This window comes from Vigna unguiculata, chromosome 3 (genome assembly GCF_037176805.1).
Source record: "Vigna unguiculata cultivar grain cowpea cultivar isolate G323 ecotype 2 chromosome 3, ASM3717680v1, whole genome shotgun sequence".
In the NCBI taxonomy this organism is placed as follows: domain Eukaryota; kingdom Viridiplantae; phylum Streptophyta; class Magnoliopsida; order Fabales; family Fabaceae; genus Vigna; species Vigna unguiculata.
In genome coordinates, this window is record NC_140794.1 from 60,920,718 (window position 1) to 60,926,067 (window position 5,350).

General features: G+C 28.7%; 1 pseudogene across 1 annotated transcript; it reads right to left on the reverse strand.

The window, feature by feature from the left end:
• On the reverse strand, window positions 1–1,534 carry LOC114178652 (putative sugar phosphate/phosphate translocator At4g32390 pseudogene; annotated as a pseudogene). The gene has a single exon (XR_014994057.1). The product of XR_014994057.1 is annotated as a putative sugar phosphate/phosphate translocator At4g32390 pseudogene (transcript).
• Between the last annotated feature and the right edge of the window lie 3,816 nt (window positions 1,535–5,350).

Below are 5,350 nucleotides of genomic sequence, written 5' to 3' on the forward strand. Positions count from 1 at the left end.
TACAGCGACGAAAGAAGCATATGATAATTAAACTGGCAGAAGTAACACAATGATATAATAATGATAACGGTAATAACAATAACAATAATTATAATAATAATGACTCGATGATGACAATAATTACCTAATAGCAGTACATTACAGAACAAAGCCATAAACAAAACCTGCCTCATCCAACTTTATAGAAGAGTGACCAAAAATGAGACCATCAGTTGAATCAGTTCTGGTTGTCGTTCTTCCTTCCAGTCCCATCCCCATCCTTCTGTTCCAACAACCTCCCAGCCTCTTCATCAGCCTGCTGAGCCTTCTTCTGCGCTTCAGAAGCCTTCAGGGCCTGCAACTTGCAGTGATTATAGTACGCAACCCCCAAAAACGCCAACCCGTAACCCAACAAGTTAAGTGGGGTCACAGTGTCCTTTATCACAGACCAAGAGAACGCAATCAAGAGCCAATCCTTGACCACCCCAGCAACATTCATAGTCAAAGCCGAGGTCTTTCCCACCAGCAAGAAAACAGCAAGGTTCAACGCAAAAGCGCAAGCAGAATTGGTCCCGAAAATCCCGAAATCCAAATGCAGGCTGGAGTTGTCCCTCAACGAAGGGTACTCCATGATAATCCACGGCACGGACAAGAACACCAAACAACAGGGAGCAATATAGTAAAGCGAGGTAATAGGGTTCAACGAAATTCCCTTGGAATTAAGCAAAATCTGAATCAGAACCAACCTAGTGGCCTCAAACGCAACTGCCAGAAGCTGCAGCGTGACACCCCAGGAATCGAATTTGGCTTCCCCGTAAGCAGCAATTGCGACCCCAAGCGAAATAGAAACCATGTTGGCCATGGTCTCGTTCTTGAAGACCTCTTTCTTGAACATGACCCCAATGGAATACACCGCGACAGGCATAAGCGCCTTGAGCATCTGAATGAACGAAACAGATAGGTATATATACGCGGAATTGGAAAACCAGAGGGAAAGTGAATAGAGTGCACCGATTGGGACAACGGATTTGAAGTACAGATCCCGAGACATCGAAACCGGTTCCACGAGCTTGAAGACGCGAACGAGAAGGTAGGCGAGGGAGGAGCAGAAGGCCATGTGGATCATGGTGAGCGAGATCGGAAACGGCCAGTTGTACATCTTCCGATCCAGAATGTACTTGTTGTAGACGATGACGGTGAAGCTGAGGAAGATCCATATGGCGACGTAGGTGTAGGAGAGGACAATTTTCCTGACAACACCGTCGGAGACCGCCATTGTTTCTGGTGGCTAAAACTTAGAACCCAACCCTAACCCTAACCCTGACGGTGGTGCGGAGTGATTTGTTCTGTTCTTTAAGAGCGCGGAAGAGGGAGATCTGGCGGAAATTCAGGTGATCTGCATTCAATGCATTTGGATTTGGATCTCCTTCAAATCTCAACCCAGGAGGTGATTAAAATGAAAATAACTCCCAATTGAATCCCAAATTTCTATATTTCACTATTATATCCCCTCTATCTCACACCTTCACTTTGAGTACACACTAATCCATGGTTAACTATAACGTGTCCTTTTTACAAGACTTGGGCTATTTTATGGGCTTTCCCTGTTTCTATTTTTATCTCCAACTTTTTCATACCAACAATGTCCTTTGGGGATTACTTCCAAACACAACATTTTGGTATAATGTTCCACACTCTTACTAAATTAAGGGTGGCCACCGTTTTGGCCCAATAATTTGGGGAGTGTATACAAGTTACTTCATCTTAACTCTAATGCCCAACAGTAAAAGTGAAACCAGGTTTGAAATTTAGACAAGGTGGAGTGGACGAAACAAACAAGTGGCGTGTCACGTGTTGGAGTTAAATTTGAAATTTGGGCATGAAAGTCGCGTTCGACAAATAGTATCACGTGGGAAACCTGACTTTGAGGGCACTTGTGACCTCCGCGAGGACGATTAAGGTTTAAGGATTCACAAGAGTCGCGATGTTTACTCTTTGCTCGCATTGCACTCTAAGCGTGTATCTCCCCCCAAAAGATGCAACTTAACGTTATCTTTTGTTGTAACATGTTCTGACCCCTAAAAAACCTGGTTTTGGGGATAACAGAATAAAGAAAACTCCCTTCCACGTTCTAACATTGCCTTTCCTTGAGATGAGGTCCTCGAATTATATAATATGAAAAAGCAACAGAAAGAAAATCTTACCCATGTCCTCACTTTGGAATAAATTAAAATTAAAGGTGCCAAAAATTAAAATAAATTACGTGTTATTTTTAAGATGATTAATGTTTTGATATGTGGGGGTAATATGAATTAGTGGTAATGAATTAGATGGTATTGAATCAGATATTTGTTAATGTATTGAATAATTGTTAATAATTGTTTAAGCACATAATCTTGAGACAAAATTTAGGGGTCAAAACAAATGATTAATTATGTTTTTAGTTTTGAATTTTGACTTCTAAATTAAAATTTATCATGGTCTGAAATTTTAATACATTTTAATCTAAAAACTTTACAAATGAATGGATGTAATCTTTTAAACTTAATTGTGTTAATTTTTTTTTATGTATCAAACGCTTTTCTAACATATATTAAAGTCAAAACGTGTTAGACATTATAAACAATTCAAATGATATCATGAAACACATTTAATACTTAAAAAAAAATAACGTAATTAAGTTAAAAGAATTATATGAATTCATTTTTTAAATTTAGGTACAAAAATATATTAAAAAATTTTATGTGTCAAACACATTTTCTAGCATATATTATAGTTGAAATGTGTTAAACAGTGTAAACAATTCAAATGATAGCATGAAACACATTTGACACTTTACAAAAATTTAACATAATTAGGTTTAAATTATTATATTCATTAATTTTTTAAATTTTGGGACAAAAATATATTAAAATTTTAGATATAGACAAATTCTAATTTTATATTAAAACTTCAATCCTAAACAAATATTGAAATTTAAGATAAATATATAAAAGTTTTAAAAATATCAAATATATTACAATTTAAAAAAGATATATATATATATATATATATATATATATATATATATATATATATATATATATATATATATATATATATATATATATATATATATTACATGTTACTATTATACATTATTACTATTATTACATGTTACTATTATATATTATTACTATTAGTATTATTAACATTATTAGTAAAGTTATTACTCTTATTTATAATATATAATATTATTAATATTATATATTTTTGTTAGTAATTACGTTTCAATTTTTATTAGATTATGATAAATTATTTTTTTGTTTTTAACTTAAAAAAAAAGTATATTAATACATATATGATTAGTTTAAAATTTCACTCCAACATTTCATTGTTAATGTTCATAACCATTCAAATTTGAAGGATTTGTTAATCATTATTGAATTAGGTCAATCTTTGACAAAAACAAAAAAATTAAAGATATTTTACTTAATTGATCGTCTAATTCATTTTATTTAACTTTTAATGTTTTTATTTTCTACAACAAAGATTTTCAAAAAAAAATCGTAATAAGATGAAAGATGAATTTCTTGAACACAATATGGTTATTTACATTGAAAAAGGAATAACTGGAAATTTTTATTCCGAATAAATTATTAATGAGTTCAAAATTTTTTACTATAAATTATTTTGGCTCCTCCAAAATTATTGGTCAAGATCCGTCACGGGTTATTATTATCAACTATAATTAATAATAATTATTACTATCAAGTATAAATATTATTATCATTATTATTAATTATAATTATTTCTATTATATTACTATTATTATTAAGAACTATAATTATTATAATAAATATTATTATTGTTATTGTTTTTATTATTATTATTAGATACACATTTTACTTTTACTTACTATGTAGGAAACATGTTTCAATTACTTATCATTTTTATTTGTTTTGTTGTTCATTTATCTTTCAATTTGAACAATTATTTCAATTTAAAAAATAGTTACTAAAATTAGTAAAATAATAAAATGGAAACATGATTGTTTTGTTGTTGTTGTTATTATTATGGTTACATACACATTTTACTTTTACTTACTATCTATGAATCATGTTTCAATTACTTGATCCTTTTATTTGTTTTGTTGTTTATTTATCTTTACATTTAAATAATTATTTCAAGGGTTAAATATGTTTTTGGTCCCTTAACTTTCAGGGTGAATTTTAGAATTAGTCAATTTCGAAACTTTGGACCAATTTAGTCATTCATCTTTTGAAATACGTGAATTTAGTCCTTTTAATCAAATTTTGTTAAGTTTATTTGATATTTCAAGCGCGTTTCATAATAGTATTTGACTTAATATTAAAGAAAAAATGTGTCAAACATTATAACAACTCAAATACAATCCTAAAGTGTGTACGAAATATCAAATAAACCTACAAAAAATAGATTAAAATGACTAAACCCACATAGTTCGAAACATGAAGGACTAAATTGGTTCAAAGTTTCGAAATGGACTAATTCCAAAATTCACTAAAAGTTAAGGGACCAAAAACATATTTAACCCTTATTTCAATTCAAAGCAATAGTTACTAAAATTAGTAAAATAATAAAACTGAAAAATAATTTTTTATTTTAAATAATTATTTAAGTTTAAAATATAACAATTAAGAGGATAAAATTGATAAAACAAAAAAGGACACCAAAGATGTTTATCTCTTTATATATGTAGTTGTATTATTATTATTATTATTATTATTCTTATTATTATTATTATTATTATTATTCTCACTACACGATATTATTTAAGTGTTATTATTATTATCTATTATTGTTATTGTTATTATTATTATTATTATAGTTAAACATACATTTTACATTTATTTACTACGAGATTATATCTCAATTACTTGCACTTTTTATTTATTTTGTTGTTCATTTAATTTTTATATCTGTGTAATTATTTGAATTAAAAAATAGTTACTAAAATTATTAAAATGATAAAATGGAAAAATAATTTTTATTATTTATTTGAATTTAACAAATAATAATTAAGAGGATAAAATTGTATAAACAAAAGAGGACACAATAAATGTATATCTCTTTATATATGTACTTATTGTATTATTATTATTTTTATCACTACGAGATATTATTATAATGGTATTACTATTATTATTATAGTTAGACACACATCTTAAATTAATTTACTATGGGATCATATTTCAATTACTTGTCTTCTTTATTTGTTTTGTTGTTAATGTATATCTTTATATATAATTATAGATTATTATAGTTGACATTAACCTTGTTAGCATTAATATTAATATTTATAGCATAAATATTATTATTATTATTAGTATCACTATTATTATTATTATTA